Below are 13739 nucleotides of genomic sequence, written 5' to 3' on the forward strand. Positions count from 1 at the left end.
TTCGCTAATGACCTATGTTCAGCCTCCATCGGTTCAAGCCTGGCTATAATAATGGTTAGGGAAAAGTTATAGCGCAAATGATGCCTGCGTTTACCACTATCCACCTCTTCTAACTGCGTAGCATTTTAAGTGCCCACCCTTTCCTCGTCTCATGTCTCACGCTGGCGTCACGCAGGTCCCACATTTGACGCACATAAGCCGATCAGGCTGTACGTTTGGAACGCCAGCGCTTGCTTGCACGTCAACGGAAGCGTCGCCGAAGGGCTCATTCGTCTGTCTGAGCCAACGAGGCGACAGCGAAACGCTAGCGTCGAGAGTTACAGATCTACGGAATAGGCAAGCGGAGCCGAAACGCCAGCGCCGTTAGTTAGACGCACCACGCTCGGAAGAGTAAACAGTACAAGAACAGTATAAAGGAGAATATAGCGCAAACACAGCGCTTGTGTTTGCGTCTTTTTTGTGTACGTGTTCGTTGCCCTGTTGTGCGCTGCCTATTCGAGAATATTGAATGGAGTATAGATTATCACAGAACAATTCCGATAATTAAAAAAGAACGTGAAAATGATGCAAAATAACTAATAATCACATGAAAAGAACGGAAAAGAGCAGATATAAACAAGAATAAAAAGGAACAAAAAAATAACAGATAACCACAAGGAAAGAATGCAAAAGATCAGAAAAGGGCAGATAAACACAAAGGAAACACGGGCAAATCAATGCTCCGCAGTTCGTACAGCTTTCACTTGGTGTGGAACCGGCTTAGATTTTCTTACTATTTTCTCACCTTTCACGCTCCCATACAGAAATTATGAGATATTGATTGTTCCGAATTAACTTAATCAACAGTTCAGACATTCATCTGCGAAAATAAGTAGTTGCGGAGCGTATACATGTGCAAAGCGCACAAAATTATCTATCCAAACACAGCAAATGTAATCGATTCACTATGCTTCCCTAGTCTCAACTATTTAAGTCGTCAGTATTATCCACCTATTTTATGTAGACTGCAGGGCAGTTTACTTCTAGCTAATCGTACTTTTATTTGAGAATAAAAACATTTGGCAGAAAGGTTTGCGTCTAATCCAGTGCCGACATGACGGGTTCGTGCCACCACCTTGCATTAATGCGTGCTAGATACATATCCGCAAGCTATATATAACATTTGTCAGCGAAAGAGTGAAAAACAAAAATATCAAGAAATACAACAGGCGCCATGGCATGTGCTACCTGTTGCCTAGGCTACACGCTCTACTGCTGTGAGCCACGAAGACCAAATTTGTTTCCGCCCTTGCAAGACGGGATTGGTGATACAGTACTATGATATTTTCTTTTCCTTTGGTGAAGGATAGCTTCGGCTTCCTTGAATAAGGAGGCAACCTGTATGCTGTAATGAGGTAATGATTAAACATAAGCTGTTTCTCCGTTTGTTCGTGCAACGGGGGTTTACACCTTGTGAACCTGATCATTGTCGTGGATATCACAGCTTTTTCTAAAACAGAAAGTCAATAGCAATCTGGTTTCGTCCTATTCCAGTACACTCGTTGATGTGTATGCGAGCCTTTATACTGTAATCACAGTACGTGTATGTGCGTGTACAATCCTGTGCGCGTGTATTCTTGCGTTTAACTGGTCCAGCGTCGGATTGATCCAGCAGTCACTTCTTTTACAGCGAAAGCTGTTATGAGATCATTTCACCGGCCGTTTTTGGCGCCGTAGTTGTCCGCCGCCGCCGCCGGTGTCCGTAACCAGTATCGTTCGAAATAAGAAAAAAAAACGAAATAAGAAAAAAATTCCAGGATGGAACGAGGTTCGAACCTGGGCCCTCAGCGTGGGAGCCCAGCATTCAACCTCTGAGCCATGCCGCTGCTTGTAACTGCTTTGCGAAAAGGTCCTATACAGGCTTCATGTCGGGAAGGAACCACATTAGCATATGCAATATAGCGTGGTAGAAAAGTAAAATAAGCACCAAGCGTCGCACAACGCCTATTATGTAACCAGGCGTCACACAATGCGAATTACGCAACGAGTAGGTTGTTGAATGCTTCCAACCCATTACAAAGGACTCTGCCATAATTCTTCATCGTCATCAGGCACAGCATCAACAAAGTGCGCAAAATGCCTCACATGGGTTTAGCAGGTACCAACGCTCTCCGTAGAATGAAAAATGGCACAGTGCCTGCCGCCCTACTTCTCAAAAACTACAATGATTTATAGCGTAGTGGGTTCCTCGCAAGTGCACTTGTATTGGTTGCCAAGGAAGCCCATAAGCGCATGATCCACTTCCTCGGGGTCTCAGTAAAATTACAATGATTTATAGCGTAGTGGTTTCCTCGCAAGTGCACTTGTATTGGTTGCCAAGGAAGCCCATAAGCGCATGATCCATTTCCTCGGGGTCTCAGTAAAGTTCTTCGCCCCCCCCCCCCCCGTCTCTCTCCCACGTCAACGTATGTAATACAGCATGACGGGAGAGGGAAATAGCGATCGGGCGTCACCCAATGCAAAAAACATAACTGGTGGGCCGTTTAAAGATTCCAACCAATTACAAAGGGCTGAGCCATAATTCTTCATCGTCATCAGTCGTCGCGTCAACAAAGTGCACATAATGCCTTACAGACGTGTAGCTGGTGCCGCGCTTCTCCGCAGAATGACGAATAATGGCTTAGTAGGTGCTTCTTAACTTCACAAAAATTGTGATTTATGGCGTAGTGGGTACCTTTCTAGTGTATTTGTATTGTAGTCCCAAGAGTGATTACAGCAAGCTCAAGAAACGCCGCTCTTCCAGCTTTCGCTGTGACTGTGCTGCGGTTTCAGCGCAGGCCTGGCGTTTTTTCTTCTAAGTGCTTGATTAAACTGGTTTCTTTTCTGTGTTTTTCTTTTTCTCTATCACCGCGACTAGCAAGAACATAATTCTGAAAAGAGAGAAGAATAAAAAAAATACTTTCTGGTCATTCCGGTTGGACGGATCCTGACATCAGAACGACTTTCCTTCAATTCGCCCGTCGCCCAGTGACTGTTGTACAATGCTGCCTCCTCCCCTCTCCCACCACCTCTGTATCTTCACTGTCATGGCCACAAGAATAGCAGAGAGTGGAAGACACGTAGCAATACCGAAGGAACGGGGTGGTAGTACTGAGGAAATAAGCCAAGCGTTCGCCCGTAAGCGCCTCTTGTTTCACCGTCCAGATTGAAGTTGCCCGCCTGGCGCGAAGTTTGCTGCCCAGTGGCTTTCCTTTACGGCCTCGTTTGCCGAGTTCCAGTCGCCAACAGCGCCTTGTAAGAAAGGCGACGGGCCATTTAGTCTGCACTTTCGCTGCTTTTTTTTTCTTTTGTATTTGTGCTTTGTGTACGAAGGACAGAGTTAAGGGGATGCTCTGAAAGGCTAACCTAATACTTCGGTTCAGCGCTTTTTTTGTGACTTGGAGCGCAGCCGATAGCCCTAGCTGTAGCCAGCACATGTTAGACGATGTGAAATTAGAAGACTTAAACCTCTAAACCTTGAACGGTCTCATTTCTTAGCAAAGACAAACATCGGGAGTAGAAATAGCTGGTAGTTTTGGCTGTTGAAAAATGTTTTTATTTTCGTTGTCAGAGCTTTTGTGTAGAGAACATCCGTTCTTATCAGCATGAAGCTCATTGAAGTCAATGCGTTGTAGGCGTTTGAGAATATATTTTATAATGGCTTTTTCTGAGCGCATTTGCTCAATCACATAGTCATGTTATGTCCAACAATATAGGATTAATCAATTGGTCCTGCGTCGGAAGCAGGGACCTGTAGGCACAACTGTAAAGATTGTCTAATACTGCGTGGTGACGACGCAGCAGTGGGGTACAGAATACCTGCTTCATCTTCTACGCACTGATGTCAGACCCGAACATTTGGATGTTATCGATGCTACTGTACCGTGTTTGTTTTCACAGCTGCTTCGAAGCATGAGCCGTAGACACCGGCACAGGATTTTCAACAACAACGGGCTTGTTAAGGCTATTCTGTTAAGATTTCCAAAGTCTATTCTCGCTGTCCCTGGGTTTCATGCGAAGCAGACCTTGAGTAGCAGCCTATGCTGGATTTTCCGCTTGCAGTCTAGCGTCAGGAGGTGGATCGACGTCTTTGGGTAAATTGAGTAGTTATGTGCATATCGGGAACTTGTCAGGCATGTTGACAACACTTGCGTGCGAAGCGTAGTGTACGGCCGAACGTGGCATTGGCCCTCGCGTTGGTGCAGACACGTCAGTTTTATCGCAACAATGTGCACGCTATGCTGCGATGAGGTGCATATCTTGAGCTGCGGTCGTCGGCGCATTCGGTGGATTCGAGCGCTGGCACGGCTCGGTGACAGAATACTTGACTGAAGGAATACTTGACTTGACGGTGCCTGCCGGCGGGAACTTATCTTTTCGTCCACTTTACTTTCTTCACATTTATATCCTAATTAGTACAAATAACATCCCCTATACTTTCCTTGACATTATTGTCTGTTAATTCTCATCAAGAATACTTGACTGACATGAAGAATGCGTGTCTCGATTCCGGCTCGAGCCATGATATTTATTCTTAGCTCTCATCCGGTTTTTTGCTTTCATGGAAGCGCCGTCGACGCCCACACCAGATCTTCTGCAACAACGGGCTCTTTAATGCTATCCTCTTAAGATTTTCAAAGTCTATTCTCGCTGTCCCTGGCTTGATATAGACTGTGATTCCCCTGTGGCGTATTGTATACCACGGGTCGTGTTATGCAGATATGTGCCACACGTGACTGGTGGAAATTGTTTTGGCATGTGCCAAGTTAAGGAGACGACTATGAGAACACCCTGACGTAGGCGGCTAGACAGACAGACAGACAGACAGACAGACAGACAGACAGACAGACAGACAGACAGACAGACAGACAGACAGACAGACAGACAGACAGACAGACAGACAGACAGACAGACAGACAGACAGATAGATAGATAGATAGATAGATAGATAGATAGATAGATAGATAGATAGATAGATAGATAGATAGATAGATAGATAGATAGATAGATAGATAGATAGATAGATAGATAGATAGATAGATAGATAGATAGATAGATAGATAGATAGATAGATAGATAGATAGATAGATAGATAGATAGATAGATAGATAGATAGATAGATAGATCAAAGCGGTCAAAGTGCTTTCGGTTTGCTAAGAAATCCTTCGCATTTAAAAAAGTCACATGATCCCTTATGCATTCGCCTATATAAGATGACTCGATGGCGAAAGCCATTTGCTCAGATCGTTTTCGCCTCTCAAGTGAAAGCCCACTCGTGGGGGAAAAGCAAAGTCTGGTTGAGACGATGGAACAGAGCCTTTGCTGAGGGAAAGGTATAGGTCGCCTCATCGCACAGTGATCATCCTAACAATTCATCTATTCTTAAATTGCCTACCACAGAAACGATTTTTCATAATTTATTGCAATGGATACCTCTGGGAGTAACGCCTCACAAATTGTATTGCATTGTCAAAATTTTTGACAGAATCATACGAAATGCCCGTTTCGCGCTTCTTGTAAAGTCAGCAGTACCGCCGACACACTATAGTTGCAGTGGTGCACGCTTTACGGGCCGCAGGTAAATATTTCCTGCTTTCGAATCCTCGGTTCAGGTCGGTTCTTCAAGCACCCAGAGGTCCTTTAAACATGGCAGACAAATGTTGAAAATTGTTCCAACAAATATACGCACGTACACACACACAAGCGTACATACATACATACATACATACATACATACATACATACATACATACATACATACATACATACATACATACATACATACATACATACATACATACATACATACATACATACATACATACATACATACATACATACATACCCAACTCTTCACCGAGGCACCCGTTCTTATAGTTACCGCGCACGAACATTGCGCACACAGGCAAGTGTGTGCGTGTCTTGTCTAGTCATTTAGGCTAGCTTTCCTGGTTACTTGTATTCGTTATTACAAAACACAGACATAAGTAAGGCGTACGGCGCACGCGATTAACGGGGATTTCTAAAGCTGATTAGCAGAAGTTGAATTCTGTAGTGGCTCGGTGTATTCTGTGTGTTTTCTCTACGTAAGCTGGGCACAATTGTGGCTCTTAGCGCACATAACTAGCATGGTCGTAGCATGAAAGTTAGACCGTACATCATCAATTATGCAACAGAAGATTTTCGGGTGTTTCCTCGCGAAGGTCGTTAGAGAGATGAGCTCGCAATATTGGACGACGCGGACCGATCGGCAGCCGATCAAGAGTAACACCGTGGCGCTATCCGATGAAATCAGAAAAGAAAAAGCTTGCTGGTGTATCGCGAGCCAGGTGCATTTGCAAATTGGACGGCACGCCGGCTGTCTCTGTCTCGTATGTCGTACTTGTTGTCGACTGGACGCGGAACGCTGCATATGGGCACGCAGTGGCGCGGAAGGAAGGTGTCAGAGGGAGGCCGAAAACACGGACGTGCTCGGTCGTGCGTTCACGCCGATGCATGTTTCTCTGTCATGAAACGAAAGGCGTCGCGGTGCCTGCTGCGCCCCGGTGCTCCCTCCGCGCTCCGTTCATTGTTTAGCTTGCCTTGCAACTCCACAGAAAGCAACAGACTGTTGGCTGTCGGCTGCTCTTGCATTCAAGAATACCGTGCCACTCGCATCGCTCATCTTTGCGATCAAACAGCCTGACTTTTTGTTTGCTGGGGCCAACCGCTGTCAGAGAGCATGCGCTCTCTTTCGGCTCCTCGCGAAACGTGTTTCACTTGGATACACACCGCGCGGATTTCGTTTATAATGTTATGCTCGTTCCAGTTGACTGCTTTTAAGAACGCGCCTTTTAAGAGGCGGTGCTAGTTCATCTTTTCCTCTCAGTGTTGTCGGCTTTTGCTACAGACAACAGAAACTTATGCGCACCTTAGCGAAAGTATTGTAAATGTGAAAGCCGGAACAATAGCTGTTTTCTGCGGCCTCAGAAGTGTGCATTGTTGGAGCGCGCTATGTGTCGCCTTCATATTGATTTCATTTATACCGAATGTCTAGCGCAACCATAAGAAAGTTTGCAAAACTAATTAGATTACAGCCCAGCTTATATCGCTTGCAGTCATCCTGCATCATATAGGTTTTAAAGGGTGATCTAGTTCCTTAGGTTATTGAATATTCGTTCTCTAAAGAATTTTGATTGAAAAGCTACGTACGAAGCATACTTAGAAACGACCATTTTAGTGGGCCATGTTCATCTTGGATTGCAGCGCTTCAAAAGATCATTGTACTTTAATAATAACTGATAAAAATAAAAATAATGTAAGTAGTGCAAGACGATTACGAATATTCATCATTGGTAGCATTAATCTAGATCGCAGATTTTTTTGGTTAAACCACAGTTAAACGTCAATCAGCGCCTGGCATGTAATCGCGCTCACAAAACAACCAAGTTACAAAACGAAAGCAAAAATGATATATATTATTAATGAGCACTAACAGACAATAATGTCAAGGAAAGTATAGGGGATGTTTTAGTAGTAAATGTAAGGTAAATGTGAAGAAAGAAAAGTGGACGAAACGATAGCTTGCCGCGGGCAGGGACCGAACCTGCGACCTTCGAATAACGCGTCCGATGCTCTACCAACTGAGCTACCGCGGCGGCCATCCCCCCGTCCACTTTATAGGGTATATAGGTACATTTAAACGTGGGAGCGTCAGTCAGCGCCGCCAGTAGCCATGACGGCGAGTGTGGAACACTCCTTTTCGGCCTGTTGGCCGAACATTTACCTTACATTTACTACTAAAACATCCCCTATACTTTCCTTGACATTATTGTCTGTTAGTGCTCATTAATATTGTGTATAACAAAGAAAACGAGCCCTTGAAATTAACACTTCTTTCCTTCATTCATAGCGAGGGTCTCGTTCTGGCAGACTTGATGCTTTCAGGTAGTATGCGAGGGATTATTGGTCAGCTGCCAGCTCGTTATAAGTTCACGTGCTACGTGACGCCAACAGGCCGAAAAGGAGTGTTCCACACTCGCCGTCATGGCTACTGGCGGCGCTGACTGACGCTCCCACGTTTAAATGTACATATATACCCTATAAAGTGGACGGGGGGATGGCCGCCGCGGTAGCTCAGTTGGTAGAGCATCGGACGCGTTATTCGAAGGTCGCAGGTTCGGTCCCTGCCCGCGGCAAGCTATCTTTTCGTCCACTTTTCTTTCTTCACATTTACCTTACATTTACTACTAAAAACATCCCCTATACTTTCCTTGACATTATTGTCTGTTAGTTCTCATTAATATTGTGCATAACAAAGAACACGAGCCCTTGGAATTAACACTTCTTTCCTTATATATATATATATATATATATATAAGCGGTCGGTAGAAAAGTATTCTCCTCCATGGTTCGCGCGTGGGTTCCAACAGGTAACTACACGTATATGGAAGCCTCTGTTTAGCGATGAACACCACGGTGGTCTAGTGGTTATGGCGCTCGACTGGTGACCCGCAGGTCGCGGGATCGATTCCCCGCCACGCCGACCCCATTTTCGATCGAGGCGAAAATGCGCGAGGTCAGTGTACTTAGACTTGGATGCTCGTTAAGCACCCCAGGTGGTCGATATTTCCGAAGCATTCCACTACGGCGTCTCTCAAATCATAGTGTGAATTTCGGACGTTCAAACCCATCGATTGCATTATATCTATTTAGCCATGTTTCATACATATCCCTATGCACATCTGCACTTGCATGTGTGTGGATGAAAGCTCTCTACTTCTATTTCGGCTAGGATACAGCATTGCCCACAGTGATTGCTAAGGCAACTAAGATATCAGGTGCGCTTTTTTTGTATTTTTGCGTTTTCAGAATGTTAGACGTGTAACCGCTCGGCGCAGGCCATGCCGGAATTTCTGGGAAGCTTCCCTATTGTTTTAGGCTCTTCCGATAAAATTGCACCCTCAGCGCGGACAGTCAAGTTTATTGTGAAACAAATGCGGCCACAAGCGATAACGCTGTAATCTTCGATCTTGCATGTATTAAAGCCCATGAGTTGCAACAACGATCTGATTACCCCATGATAGACAACCGTACTCGCCGATGTCGTTGCATTCTCAGTGTTACTCGCTTGTGAAGTGTGCATTACTCGGTCTTAGGGGCACAATATCGCCCAATGAAGAGTTTCAAACATCCTTGTGACTTTGTAAATGTGTCGTTTTCAACGGATTGAAACTGTGTCAATTGCAAATGTTCACAATGATTATGCGTGTTTAGAAAGATGTGATTTGTTCTTGAAAGCTCCGTAATATAAATTGTCATAAGTAACTCTAGAAGAACGTTTAAAGTCAAAAGCATGAAACGGTTAAACGGATCCAAGCATTCTTTTTCACAGTATATAGCTAAACAATCGCGGCTCTGATGAAATGTTGATTACTTTTTCGATGAAAGTATCATACGTGAATTAAGTTATTTTTATGTCTAGCCCTTTTGGCCCTGGCGTCGTCAATTGACGACACCGCACAAAAGTTCCCCTAGCACCTCGCAAATGAAACCAAAACTGCTCATTCTTGGGAAAATACTTCTTCAATGATCCCCACTGTGATTGACAGCGAAGTTGCGACATATTTGCGGAGCTGGGAGCCACAAAGCAGAAAAAGCTTGACCGAAGTCATGGGTGACGCCGAGGCGTGTCAGGTGAGGCGGCTAAGCGCCGTTTTCGGGACGTGGTACAGAAGCTGTTTCAAGGAGTATCACACTGAAAAATGAGACGTGGTTCACATTTTGCGTGCTCTATTGAGTAGCATAAATAAAGAAGCCATTTTCCCAATTTCACAACCACTGAGCCCTGATGACCTAATTTGATTCCATGCTAATTAATCGATAAATACTTGCACCACTGGGTCAATTTTTCGTTTTTGGTCTTCTGAGGTCCTAAATATAAGGAAAACACGCACAAGAAATGTCTCCGGCCAAAATAAAAAATCCAGGGCTGAAAGGGCTAGAACATGGCTTTCAAGTCTGCTGAGGCGCAAGCTTTTGCGGCTAGAAGATTACCTATGGTAATTCGTAGCTTATTAAACCTTCCAAAAGCGCCTGAAGACGCGTCGACGCTTTATTATGCTACAAGTGTGGAAAAATAATGTCCCGTTAATAGACAGCCAGACAGCCTCACATATCATATTGGCTCTCTCTCTCTTTATTACGATAGCAATTATATGAAAACTCACGGCGTGTTTTTGGCGTAGCCATCACCGTCATGTTCGTTATATGCATGTAAATGCGAGTGTATATATATAAAAGCCACAAAGAAAAGTAGTTCAGAATGAATCTTTTCCGAGACCCGCGACCGGGGATTCAAGCCTGCGAGCCCTCGACAACTCCGCCACGCAGCATTTGTCCTGCAGCATACTAACGGCGAGCTATTTATATACACCACTTGCCGCTGGCGGTACGCAGAACTCGGAGGTGCTTCAGCGTGTTTCTTATCAACCGCGAGAAGGCGCGAAGGCCGCGCTTTAATGGTGGTCGCCCCGTTCTGTTCCGCGGGAGTTGGGATGCGTGCCTCCGACTTGTACTTTGATATACAGGGCGTGATCGCCCGTGCTCGCGCGTTAATCTCTTGAGGGGAGAGGTTCGTACGTCTTGCACGAACCACGCGAAGTTCGCACGAAGGTCACTTCGCTCGCTGCACCGGCCACGTCTGCGAAAACAGTGAGCTGCTAGCTAGAAGAGCCAAAGTAGGAGATAGCTGAAATAACAACTGTGACAGTTGTTAGTTCGCGATCGTTCTGTGTGTGTTGTTTTCGTGCGTCCTGTGTATTTTAGCAGCACGCTTCAAGTTTCGAGCTGCTCGCCGTTCTTCGTGTGACATTCCAATTTTTGCTATCGCTTTCATTGCTTCGTCCTTGCGACGAAACTGCGACTTTTTTCCTTTTCTTCGCAATAGAATGCTAGTGTACCACAAAACATGCACAATACTGAATGAGTTGGTTACTTTATGCACTGGAAGTCAGTATATTATAAACATTGTACTAGAATAAACCACACTCTCTCACGACAATCACTATGACCGACGGCTCCGGGCAAAACTAGGAACCATCACACCTTCTATGCTCGTGTAATGAATGTCAACCTCAATGCCCGCTAGAATTAAGGACGTTTGTAGCTCCACAGAGAGTGATTCGCAAGCGTTCGCTTGAATAGATGCATGTGTAATTGCGCCTGCTTATTTCGTGTACTTGGGAACTTTAAGAGCCTTCAAGTGTGTGCAAGCATGCATTAAATCCGTCTGAATAATTTTAAGACAGAATATACCCGCAGGTCGCGGGATCGAATCCCGGCCGCGGCGGCCGCGTTTCCGATGGAAGCGAAAATGCTAGAGGCCCGTGTACTTAGATTTGGGTGCACGTTAAAGAACCCCGGGTGGTCGAAATTTCCGGAGCTCTCCACTACGGCGTCTCTCATAATCACATCGTGGTTTTGGGACGTTAAACTCCAGCAGTTATTATTACCACATAATATTATCTTTTTTTTATTTTATCCAGTAAATAGAGAGCAACGGACTATCACTATGAATAAACAGCTTACAATTCTTCGCTCTCTGAGCATATGCATATGATTGCTCAAGGGCTTTTGTTTTGCCCGTGTACGGAGGGAAAAAACGTGACTCGGCATATTTATTTCCTGAAAGAGCAGCTTACCTGAAAGGTGACTACGTAATAAGCAGCAACGTAATGAAATGCGATGACACGCGTAAGGCGCTGACGAGCTCTTCGAGTGCTCCAAATTGCAGGCTGGTACGTATGTGCGATCATTCCGCCAGCCATATTTTATGTGTGCCAAGTCAACGGACTTGCCATACATAAAGCACTAGCAACTACTTTAACCATTTCTGAGCACACGTGTCGCCTGAAGGTTACAGTTACGGGCCACGTCGATACATAAACAGATTTTCTTTCTTGTTCGTCTTTTCAGTAGCCTCATGTCGCCTGCGTTTTATCTATACCTTCACATGCCGAGAACACGCTCCCGCCTTGATATTCGTTTTAACATTAAAACATGACGCCAGACATGGCAGAGAAAATAGGAGAGTACGAGACCAGGATGGTCGGTTGCTCTCCGTGCGCCGACAGCGAGCAGGTTCCCCAAAGCACATATCCGACAAATGACAGCTCAAAAAGAGAATACACCATCTGGATGTGTCCTGCGTGCCGTGTAAGGTGAGCAAAAAAACAGAAAGCATGTAGGTTATGTGATGCTGTATCAAAGACGTCTCGTTTGAACGTCACGCTGCGAAGTCCTCGCGCTTTTATGTCCCCTTCGTGCGCAACCCGCGAAGCCAAGCCCAATATCCTCCGCACTTATTGTTCCCCGTAGGCAGGAAGAAGGCGCGTGGACAACAAAAAGCAGGAGTGGAAAGGCGGCTATGAAACGGTAGTATTGCGAAGACGTGGCAGTATTGCGCAAAAGCACGAAGAGTAAAGAAAAGGCGCGGAAAATGGAAGGAAATGGAAGCGTTAAAAAGGTATCCGCAGAAGTCGAGGGCAAGGAGGAAAGACCTCATAACCTCACGGCACGTCAGGCCTGGAGCCGCGAGGAAAACAACTTTCTCCCGCCACTTCTACGCAGCCGCCGGACCTGCCCCTTACCAAGGCTTGCGGGCCTCGCCGTTGTGTTGGCTGGCCTCCACCCAAGCTTGTTCCTTCCTCTCCATGGCAGCGTGGCCATCTCTCCTGTAATACAACCACCGTTGCTATACCGTCCGCAAGTCAACATCCCAACTTTCAGGGGCGGCGAGCGCCGATTCATATTTCTGGCGACAGCTGCTGAGCCGCTTGGCGAACACAAGTCGGGATATGTGCAGACGGTCTCATTCTAGCTCCGTATTGAGTTTATTTGCTTGTTTGCTTTTTTCCTTTCGGCCGGCTGTGCCCCCGTGCTTGTTTTTTTTCCAATCCGGCTCTTCTTTCCTTGCCGCGTATCTCCTTTGCTTGCTCTCGTTGATCGTTATTCTGTGTTTGTTAATCTCTCTGGACCTGCGTCGTGTATAGGCCAGACACGGCTAGATTGCGTTGAAGTTCGCGTATTTGCTGCTTAATCCTTAGCAGAGAAGAAACGCTGCAAGCACTCATGACTTGTGGCTTGACTTAGGGCGCAGCAAACTTCTTAATTGGTTGCGAATGCTGATGAGCTTGTATTGTTCTCAAACTGCAGAGGCCTAGGAGTTGATGTTAGTTAGGTCAGAATAATGGCATAAATGAAAAAAAAGGTCGAAGATACGTATGAAGCCTAAGGCCAAGCGAGTTCCTACGGAGCTGGGGGCGTTCATTTCTCTTTTTTTTAAGTGAAGTTGTTCCAGCTCGGCGTAAAATGTAGTGAGCCAAAATTATCATCACTATGAACCGGCACGCGTTTTCTTTGTCCTCTTCTTCCACTTCATTTTCTGCTTTGCTCCCAGAACACGTGCGCCGAGTTGTCCGGCGTATAGCGAAGGGAGAGCACAAAGCGAAGAAGAGATGTGAGCGTGAGGAGGAGGGAAAAAAAAGAAAGAGAGAAAGAAATAGAGAGGCAGAAAGGAAGAAAGACACAAAGCAAGAGAAAGTCTTGGCGAGAAAAAAGTCTCGCCACGTATCATCATCATAAACGGGTATGTGCCACGGAAATTCGGTAAATCCCACTACTCACCACCACTATTCCATTAAAAAAGTAGGCAACAGTTGGCCCAACAAATTAGTGCGAAG

Source organism: Rhipicephalus sanguineus, chromosome 4, assembly GCF_013339695.2.
Source record: "Rhipicephalus sanguineus isolate Rsan-2018 chromosome 4, BIME_Rsan_1.4, whole genome shotgun sequence".
Classification (NCBI taxonomy): Eukaryota; Metazoa; Arthropoda; class Arachnida; order Ixodida; family Ixodidae; genus Rhipicephalus; species Rhipicephalus sanguineus.